Genomic DNA, 11542 nt, shown 5'->3' with positions numbered 1-11542 from the left:
GCCCTTAACTTTTTCCCAAAAACTGCCACTGCCAATGAAATACCTTAAGTTTGATTTGGATTGCCCAATGAGCGAGCTTAGGAGAGGTAGGAGGAGATTTCTTTGGCATGAATTCGGACACAGACTATCTCCAATATTTTAATTTTCCACTTCTCTAGTTTAGCAGACGATGTGCCCTGGTCAATGGTCATGGACCAGGTTATTTAGTCCAGTTTAAAAAATCCTTATTTCCCTTCCTGGTCCGCCATAAGCGAAAGACGTGATGTCATGCGAGACTGCGCAGTACGAATTTACTTTCGTCATCGCGAAAATTCGCCTCAGAAAAGAGCCATCTAACGGTTACTAAGCGCAAATTCAAAATGTCAAATAAAAAATGCTTCTGTTGTACATTTCAAGGCCTAGTATTAGAGAAGGCAGTGGACTGGGTTATGAAGGGTCTCGTCTTAACTCTATTTTATATTGTATCTCTGAGAAAAACGTTACTAAATAACCGAAACATTTGTCTGTCACCGTATTGAATTATCGGAGATCAATCAGCGCTAGTCAACCAGAATGACTTGGACGCTGTTTTCCAATTAGGAAAAACTCTCCGTCCATGGACAAACCAATACTGAAGGACCGATGGCAGCCCATAGAGCCCCATACTAAGCGACTAGACAACCAATGTTAAGCTAACTTCACCCTTTTCAGCCCCAAAATGGAGGGGTGGGTTATGAAAAATACAGAGTCAAATTCCGGAAAGTGCTAGCGCCATCTAGACAAAATAAGACGTTAGCTACTTCCCTCTTTAGAACGTTGATTCCCTTATAAGCCCCCCACTATCCGGTTTGCTACTATCTGCCGCTAGAAGGCGAATTAACAAGTATTTTCAACTTTCTCCTAGCTCTGCCATCCGTCCCTCAGTATTGTTTCGTCCATGGTGCGTCTCAATCTAAGCTGTTTGAACCATATACAACTTTAAAGACGGGTTTCTTTTTCAAATCAAGAGATGATTTACAAAAAATCATCTAACGTGGCTTTAATTTGCCTAATTCGCATCAAGGCATACGCAATACTCACACTGTCCACCACAAATCTCAAGGACTCGTTCATGATGTGCTCTGGAGTTTCTCGACTGACGCAGACGTAGCGAGTGCGGAAACAAAATCGGACTATTCTGAAAAAAAAAACCGCTCGATTTAGCATTAGGAAAAATCTAGAATGCCGCAATATAAAATGAGAGGGGTTCGAGATTCTCATATTTCACGGCGCGAGCAAGTTTCGACGAAGTGTCCTTTTTGTTTTATATCTATATACCTTTGGTTCAAGGTTTGATGACACCTAAGATCAATCGCCTATTTAGATCTCACGCCGTCATGAAATCGCGTATTGACCCACGAGACTGACACAAACCCTTTGAAGCGATGGTTATCACTTACAAACATTTTCTTGAGGGTTCTAAAGGAATTTCTTTGGAACCCTACGGAGCCTTTGGGATCATTTTCTAAAGAAACCATTTCCAAAGACTTCCTTAGAATTTCCTATCAGATTTAGAAAATCCTACTCGAGTGAAATTTAAAAAAATATATATATACATAAAATGTACATTTTTGATCGATTCGTTTTTATGGCTAACCCTATGGCACCAAAAAATTGCTCAAGAGATTTTTTCCAAGACCTACCTCAATATCAATGTTTCAGATTGCGACGCCGTTTAATAGGGTAATATTACGGTGCCATGTCAAAATAAACCTCATTTGTACCCTTGATGCCCTAAATAAAATCAGAAGTTTCAAACCAACGCCGAGTCTGGCAAATCGATATTTACTTTCCCAGTTTTCACCTTCGAGTGTTGCTTATCTTTTGTGGCAGCACGAAATAACTGTTCTTGAAATGATACACGTTTGGCCCATATCGATCCACGTTATAAACGAGTTAAACAATAATTAAAAAATAGAAGTTTCATTTTTCTGCATCCAAAGTGAAATTGGTAGACTTGGAATATATACAGCTAATAAGAATAATTTTGCCCTCATATTTCCATGTTAATTTCCATGCACTTTTTGTGGGCCGAGCGTGAATACTATCCGCCACGCCCTGTAACTCCGACTAAGATTTCATTGGTCGGTAGCAACGTGAGGTTAGGCGCACAATCAGAGCTCAGCGCGCAGCGAGATTAATTATTCGTGACATAAAATCCGTCATTAATAATGATTAGTCTAGGTCTTCCCACAAAATTCGCTTAGACACGTTGAGAAAATGGCCGCAAAATTATTCCAATAAGCTGTATGTAGTATGTATTAAAAGAATTGCATATTTATGACTAGAATATGATATTTCTGCTGGCACGACACGACTTTATATATCACGTTACAATATTAATAACATTATTTATATTCTTTTTCAAATAGAGCCTTAAACATTAGTGATAAAGAGGGATAGTTTGTCACTTCTTTCTGTTGCGCCATCTGGTGACGCACTAAAATGTTATAAATGATTCCATCATTGAAAATTGTACAATTACTCATACGTGTATCGCTTTAAACTTGGGATTGCCAGCAAAGAGAATTTTTAAATATATCAGTTCATCATTAACGATTTTAACACACAGAAAAAAAAGTGTTTAGAACTTGCCTAAACACGACAATGCAACAGATATTTTATCATGTGTTTAGGTTTGCAACACCTTATGTTTAGGTTCAAAATGTGTTTAAGGTGGTATATGTCATGTTATTGTGCTATAATGCTTAGTAACAAAACGTGTTTACACGATTATATGCCTAGTTGTATAACATGTTTTCAGGATTATATGTTTAGGTTTTAAAGATGACTAAAGGTTTATAAGCTTAGCTTCCTATCGTGTTTAAGGGTTTATAAGCTTAGTTTTAAAGATATTTGCAGGTTTATCTTGAAATATTTTGAATGATGTTACGACATGCGTCAGTTTAAATACATAGGATGAAATAATTCCTGTGAAATAAGATACATAGTTTTCAGAAAAACCCGTGCCGCTTCTAGTGGGTAAACAGAAAATTCCCATTGAACTTCAAATTAGCTTTATTTAAACACTTCAGTAGCATTGCGCCGAATCCCATTCGACCGTAAAACCCTCACTTTGGCGGATTTACGATGCTGTCCAATAAGACAATCCCATTGCACCGAAAAACCCGCACTTTGGGTTTTTCCCGATGGAATGTAAATTAAATTAACTTAAAACAATTTCCGGCCTACGTAAAATGAACACTAGATCCAAACATTTTCTAAATTATTATTTTAGAACTAAGGATCCTATGAAAAACATTAACATTTACAAAAATGGGCCAAGCCTCGCCTCGTACCCTTTCCGCCGTAAAACGTTCTGAGATCGCATGTAGAGCCAAGTCTGCCTTTTGTTCTCATTCAATCGCCAATTGAACAATTATGTTATAAATTATGTCCTTTTCCCAATTAATAACCAATATTCTTTGACTCTATCATTATTTTGCATCTTTGTTCGTATCAAAAATATCGTGACTTGGCAATCGCAGGTAAGTAATATTAAAAGGAAGTCGAGGGGATATTCACTAAATCGTTGCTGATTTTAAAATAATCGATGGGATATTCATTAAATCGTTGCCGATTTTAAAATAATCGAAGGGATATTCACTAAATCGTTGCCGATTTTAAAATAATCGAAGGGGATGACCTGCGCTTGCCAAGTCACGATATTTTTGATACGAACAAAGATGTAAAATAATGATAGAGTCAAAGAATATTGGATATTAATTAGGAAAAGGACATAATTTATAACATAATTGTTCAATTGGCGATTGAATGAGAACAAAAGGCAGACTTGGCTCTACATGGGATCTCAGAACGTTTTACGGCGGAGAGGGCACGAGGCGAGGCTTGGCCCATTTTTGTACATGTTAATGTTTTTCATAGGATCTCACTTCTTTTTGTAGACCCTCTCGTTATACTTCGGTAGTTATATTAAAACAAGACTCTCTCGTGGTACGAAAATAGTAGCGAAAATGAGAAGAAATTAGAATTTTACACTGGATTCACATCTAAAACCGAGCTCTTAGACCTTTATGAATACATAGAAAATGATCTTCCCACTCTAAATATTTATAATAATAACAAAAAGGATTACAAAGCCACGCCTAGAAGTGATACTACACCAGGTAGACCTATGGTTTTAGATTTCAAGAACCAATTATTTCTGGTATTATGCCGACTGAAAGTTGGACATTTAGAGGAGGATTTAGCGCACAGGTTTCAGATTTCTGTTTCATCTGTTAGTAACATATGGATTACTTGGGTTGACCTTCTGTACAAGCGGCTTACTCGAATGATCATTAGGCCCTCTAGGAGAATAGTTGACAAGTACAGTCGCGATCAAAAGTTTCCGGCCGTTTTCATTCGGTCGCCATTTTTCTTCTATAATAGCTAGAGAGACGAGTAAGACGTTTTTGGAAAGGCTGAACCCTTGAAAACCCGATGCCATCGAAATTAATAGAAAATCTTGAAAGGAGCACGAGCAACACACGAATGTGTAAATTATCGCAAAATGACGTCACGAAATATTTCTTCGAATTTGTTGTGGTTGGTCTCATTTTATGCATAACGTTACCCAGAAACCGAATCTGTTTTCAAAATTAAAATCGGATTTGAACTTCAAAGGTTATAAAGGAAATACTGATGCAAAAAAACACTTTTTCAATAATTATAATTAAATTAGAGTCAACCCGACTATGCTTAAGCTATAGCTGGGAAAAACAAGTTGGGGCACACCGTATTAAAATCTAGCTTCACCCTAGAACGTAAACTTATACAATTGTAATGGAAATGTTCACTAGTTGTCTAAATCGCGGATATTTGTTTAGACATGTGAAGGTGGAAGGGTAGACTAATGGGAGACATCTGGAAACTTGAATTTCGTTTTGGTGGCGCTTATTCACGTTTTCGACATTAAAGTCTCAAAGAGTCATGTTGGTAGGTGATTCGCAAATTTGAGAATCATCCACGCTTTGGATGACTGAAGGAGAATTGAGTGCTTACCGATTCATGATCGACAGTGTTTCATAATGGCCGAACAGAATCTGAATGATTTTGTTTGGGTGACTACTGTTCAATAACAGTGATAGAACTGGACAGGGCGAATGTTTATAGAATGGTGTAATTGACGAAGGACGTTTAATGTCGGGGTTGGGCAGGGAATGTGGAGTTGTGGCTGATATTGATCCTCAGCATGACAAAATATGCACACGGCAACGTTGAAACCTCATTGCCAGCTTTTTCCCCAGGGAAAAACTACAAGGTAGGACACGTGTGACACGTGATATTATTTAAGCAGACAGTGTCTGTTGCATTTGGACAACCGCCATTTGTTTTTGGAGCGCCTAGAATGTTGTTGCGCTAAGATAGGGCAAAATTTGTATACCCGCGCGTTCAAGCTTACTTGCCATATCAACAAGAAAAGTCGAAAGCACTCACTCACTGTGTTTGTAACGCGTAAGAGAATTTAGAAATAAGAGAGAAGCAACGGTTTTAGGTTTTTACCGGATTTACGTGTTTTTCTCTTCGCATTGAGTTCCGATTTTAATTTTTTGCCTTAGACAATATAAGGAAAGAATAGCAGATAGACCAATTTTTTAAAGGTTTACTGTTAATTTCAACCTCTCACGGCTTATACTACTCTGCTGCTGGAAAACGACTCTTATACTACTTAAGAAACAGTGTTTCACGTTTTTACCAGTGGGCAGCTGTCCGAATAGAGCAGGGCGGCTGAGCCGCTCCCAAACAAATTACCTTGAAAGATAATAGGCCTATTTCATGTTTTTATAGTTTGACTTTTCAGAAACAGTACGAATCTGTTTGAAAGAGTATAGTGTTGAATCGCCTCTAGATGGGGTAGATTTCCCTTTTCGAAGCCCGATTTTTCCTCGTTAATCTTCACTATTTGCCTACTAAATTTTCAATTGTTAGGCAACAACTAGTCTGTTGTCAAAGCTACTTGAATTAAGGATATAGATTAATTTCAAAAGAAGGTTCGCATGCGGTTGCAGAGTTGTAGGATTGAGTTTCCGCTGGTGTAGTATTCCGCTTTCAAAACGGATCCCTTCTTACAAGTCAGTGGCGGCTCCTTTTGACCCGCCTTTCTATGTTTATCAGTAGGGTGTTTTCGTGGTTCAATGATTAGAAGAAACGGTGATAATAACGTTGGCCGAATCGAACTCAATTCGGTTTTGGCAGAATTTAATGTGGCCGCTATATATTTATATTGCAAATGTGAAAAATCAGTTTGGTGGAATCAGTTTTAATTAATTAGTTCCGGTTCTGTGGGCATGCTTTATTTATATATAGACCGAAAAAATAACACAGTTGGAAAATAATGATAATGTTTATTCAATTTTATTTTGTTTTCTACTTCAAAGATAATCATTCGGCACATTTTAAAGGAATCAGTGTTAATAATTAACTAATACTACAATTTACACTTAATAATGCGACCAGTAACCGCCATTATCGAACACTTCTCTTACTCGACTGGGCATTGACTCATTGTAGGATTGAAATAATTCCTCCTTTAGCTTTAGATCTCGCCAAGCATTTTGCACAGCCTCCAACAACTCTTGGACATTTCTCACGTTTCTGTGATCAATAACACGAACCATTTCCGCCCAAAGATTCTCAATTGGATTCATGTCGCATCCCTTAGCAGGCCAATTCATGACCTTCAAATAAAATAAACCATTAACTACAAAGTCGCAATGTCCATTTGATTTAAATACTTATACAAAAGTAAACAACATAACTTACTCTAAATCCATGGATTTCCCTAAGCCTTTCCAATGCTTGGGTTGCGATTCTTGCCGTGTGAATCGGGGCTCTGTCGTGCATAAATTCGAAGTCCCCGTTGGGAAACCTTTCCAGGATGCTTGGAAGGCCATCGTTCTCCAATAACTCGACGTAACGTTGCGCGGTATTTCTCCCTTGGATGTGAACAAGACATCCGGAGTTAGCTTCCGATAGCCAGCCCCAACAGTTTACGGAAAACCGACCGCTTCTTTGAACCTTGGTTACGTATGGTTCGTCGAAGCGAGTACCGATTGTCTTCTAACCCAGATCTTAAATATAAAATATTGAAGAATGCTTAAACTATTATTCTAATTACTCTATAAACACACTCATTACCTGGCCATTGTGCCCGACAACGAAGCTTTTTTCGTCCGTGAATATCACTCGCGCCCACTGCTCGGGTGTCCAGTTTAAAATGGTCTCGTGCAAATTCTAGTCTCCCTCTTCGGTTTTCTGCGCTTAACTTCTCTTTCTTGCAGGCAATGCGTCCGTGAAGGTCATGCCTGATCAACTCCCTTCTCACAGTTGGTAAGGACGCTTGGAGTTCTAGTTCCGTTCGCAGGCCTCTGGCTGTCAGAAATGGTTGCGCTCTACTGGTTCTAACTAGACGACGAGAATCTCTGGCAGACAAAACCTTAGGTCTTCCGGCTCGTTCCAAGTCCGCCCCACCATTAAACTCATTGTTGCGGAATCTATCTACCCACGCAGCTACTGCAGCGCGAGAAACGTTCAACTGCCTTGCAATTAATCTATTTGAAAATCCTTGTTGATGCAACAACAGAAATTCTCGTCGTCTAGTTAGAACCAGTAGAGCGCAACCATTTCTGACAGCCAGAGGCCTGCGAACGGAACTAGAACTCCAAGCGTCCTTACCAACTGTGAGAAGGGAGTTGATCAGGCATGACCTTCACGGACGCATTGCCTGCAAGAAAGAGAAGTTAAGCGCAGAAAACCGAAGAGGGAGACTAGAATTTGCACGAGACCATTTTAAACTGGACACCCGAGCAGTGGGCGCGAGTGATATTCACGGACGAAAAAAGCTTCGTTGTCGGGCACAATGGCCAGGTAATGAGTGTGTTTATAGAGTAATTAGAATAATAGTTTAAGCATTCTTCAATATTTTATATTTAAGATCTGGGTTAGAAGACAATCGGTACTCGCTTCGACGAACCATACGTAACCAAGGTTCAAAGAAGCGGTCGGTTTTCCGTAAACTGTTGGGGCTGGCTATCGGAAGCTAACTCCGGATGTCTTGTTCACATCCAAGGGAGAAATACCGCGCAACGTTACGTCGAGTTATTGGAGAACGATGGCCTTCCAAGCATCCTGGAAAGGTTTCCCAACGGGGACTTCGAATTTATGCACGACAGAGCCCCGATTCACACGGCAAGAATCGCAACCCAAGCATTGGAAAGGCTTAGGGAAATCCATGGATTTAGAGTAAGTTATGTTGTTTACTTTTGTATAAGTATTTAAATCAAATGGACATTGCGACTTTGTAGTTAATGGTTTATTTTATTTGAAGGTCATGAATTGGCCTGCTAAGGGATGCGACATGAATCCAATTGAGAATCTTTGGGCGGAAATGGTTCGTGTTATTGATCACAGAAACGTGAGAAATGTCCAAGAGTTGTTGGAGGCTGTGCAAAATGCTTGGCGAGATCTAAAGCTAAAGGAGGAATTATTTCAATCCTACAATGAGTCAATGCCCAGTCGAGTAAGAGAAGTGTTCGATAATGGCGGTTACTGGTCGCATTATTAAGTGTAAATTGTAGTATTAGTTAATTATTAACACTGATTCCTTTAAAATGTGCCGAATGATTATCTTTGAAGTAGAAAACAAAATAAAATTGAATAAACATTATCATTATTTTCCAACTGTGTTATTTTTTCGGTCTATATATAAATAAAGCATGCCCACAGAACCGGAACTAATTAATTAAAACTGATTCCACCAAACTGATTTTTCACATTTGCAATATAAATATATAGCGGCCACATTAAATTCTGCCAAAACCGAATTGAGTTCGATTCGGCCAACGTTATTATCACCGTTTCTTCTAATCATTGAACCACGAAAACACCCTACTGATAAACATAGAAAGGCGGGTCAAAAGGAGCCGCCACTGACTTGTAAGAAGGGATCCGTTTTGAAAGCGGAATACTACACCAGCGGAAACTCAATCCTACAACTCTGCAACCGCATGCGAACCTTCTTTTGAAATTAATCTATATCCTTAATTCAAGTAGCTTTGACAACAGACTAGTTGTTGCCTAACAATTGAAAATTTAGTAGGCAAATAGTGAAGATTAACGAGGAAAAATCGGGCTTCGAAAAGGGAAATCTACCCCATCTAGAGGCGATTCAACACTATACTCTTTCAAACAGATTCGTACTGTTTCTGAAAAGTCAAACTATAAAAACATGAAATAGGCCTATTATCTTTCAAGGTAATTTGTTTGGGAGCGGCTCAGCCGCCCTGCTCTATTCGGACAGCTGCCCACTGGTAAAAACGTGAAACACTGTTTCTTAAGTAGTATAAGAGTCGTTTTCCAGCAGCAGAGTAGTATAAGCCGTGAGAGGTTGAAATTAACAGTAAACCTTTAAAAAATTGGTCTATCTGCTATTCTTTCCTTATATTGTCTAAGGCAAAAAATTAAAATCGGAACTCAATGCGAAGAGAAAAACACGTAAATCCGGTAAAAACCTAAAACCGTTGCTTCTCTCTTATTTCTAAATTCTCTTACGCGTTACAAACACAGTGAGTGAGTGCTTTCGACTTTTCTTGTTGATATGGCAAGTAAGCTTGAACGCGCGGGTATACAAATTTTGCCCTATCTTAGCGCAACAACATTCTAGGCGCTCCAAAAACAAATGGCGGTTGTCCAAATGCAACAGACACTGTCTGCTTAAATAATATCACGTGTCACACGTGTCCTACCTTGTAGTTTTTCCCTGGGGAAAAAGCTGGCAATGAGGTTTCAACGTTGCCGTGTGCATATTTTGTCATGCTGAGGATCAATATCAGCCACAACTCCACATTCCCTGCCCAACCCCGACATTAAACGTCCTTCGTCAATTACACCATTCTATAAACATTCGCCCTGTCCAGTTCTATCACTGTTATTGAACAGTAGTCACCCAAACAAAATCATTCAGATTCTGTTCGGCCATTATGAAACACTGTCGATCATGAATCGGTAAGCACTCAATTCTCCTTCAGTCATCCAAAGCGTGGATGATTCTCAAATTTGCGAATCACCTACCAACATGACTCTTTGAGACTTTAATGTCGAAAACGTGAATAAGCGCCACCAAAACGAAATTCAAGTTTCCAGACGTCTCCCATTAGTCTACCCTTCCACCTTCACATGTCTAAACAAATATCCGCGATTTAGACAACTAGTGAACATTTCCATTACAATTGTATAAGTTTACGTTCTAGGGTGAAGCTAGATTTTAATACGGTGTGCCCCAACTTGTTTTTCCCAGCTATAGCTTAAGCATAGTCGGGTTGACTCTAATTTAATTATAATTATTGAAAAAGTGTTTTTTTGCATCAGTATTTCCTTTATAACCTTTGAAGTTCAAATCCGATTTTAATTTTGAAAACAGATTCGGTTTCTGGGTAACGTTATGCATAAAATGAGACCAACCACAACAAATTCGAAGAAATATTTCGTGACGTCATTTTGCGATAATTTACACATTCGTGTGTTGCTCGTGCTCCTTTCAAGATTTTCTATTAATTTCGATGGCATCGGGTTTTCAAGGGTTCAGCCTTTCCAAAAACGTCTTACTCGTCTCTCTAGCTATTATAGAAGAAAAATGGCGACCGAATGAAAACGGCCGGAAACTTTTGATCGCGACTGTACATGCCTGAACCATTTCGCGCACTCTATCCTACTACACGAACCATCATAGATTGTACAGAACTGTTTATTGAAACTTCTAGTGATTATGATACTCAAAGCGATACTTATTCGAACTACAAAAGCCACAACACAGCAAAAGGCTTGATCGGAATAACACCAAATGGTTTCGTGAGTTTCATATCAGACCTCACTCCTGGGCGCGTGTCTGACAAAGAAATTACAAATAAAAGTGGCCTGTATAAGAAATTAGAGCCCGGTGATTCTGTGATGGCCGACAGAGGATTTTTAATTTCTGAAGAGCTGCAAGAAATTGGAGTGACCCTCAACATACCACCGTTTTTACAGAACCGGACACAGCTAACTGAAGATGAAGTTAAAAAACTAGAGACATCGCATACTTGAGAATACACGTAGAAAGAGTGATAAGAGAGTTAAAAACCAACCGTATCCTAAAATATACATTCCCTAACCGCATGCATGAACATTTAAATAAAATCTGGAAAATATGTGCCTTTTTGGTCAATTTTAAAAAGGAACCTTTGCTAAATAGAAAATCTGCCGCAACAAGCAACGATGCTTCATTTGAAATTTAATCACAATCTTTAATAATGGAGGAACATTGAAGTGCTTAAAAGCTCATACATTTTGAATATACTTAAAATGAAAATCATAAAGTTTAGGAACCATTAATTGTAAAAACATATCACTATTAAACTTAATTCTTTGGCAAATGAAATAATTTCCTGTGACTATAAAAAAATCACACCATTGAAATCCGGTCACACCAAGTTGGCCTTGTATTTGGAGATAGTAGTTGTGATTTTCTTTCAAGACAATGTCTCCA

The 11542-nt window shown here is 38.7% G+C and overlaps 1 pseudogene; it reads left to right on the top strand.

Moving 5' to 3' along the window:
* The first annotated feature begins 4177 nt into the window (after positions 1-4177).
* On the top strand, positions 4178-11291 carry LOC149657626 (uncharacterized; annotated as a pseudogene).
* Positions 11292-11542: the final 251 nt, after the last annotated feature.

This window comes from Phalangium opilio, unplaced genomic scaffold (genome assembly GCF_054372755.1).
Source record: "Phalangium opilio isolate 3A_F unplaced genomic scaffold, DU_Popi_V2 ptg000077l_1, whole genome shotgun sequence".
In the NCBI taxonomy this organism is placed as follows: Eukaryota; Metazoa; Arthropoda; class Arachnida; order Opiliones; family Phalangiidae; genus Phalangium; species Phalangium opilio.
The sequence above is the reverse complement of the archived record's forward strand: the minus strand, read 5'-3'. Positions and strand labels throughout refer to the sequence as shown.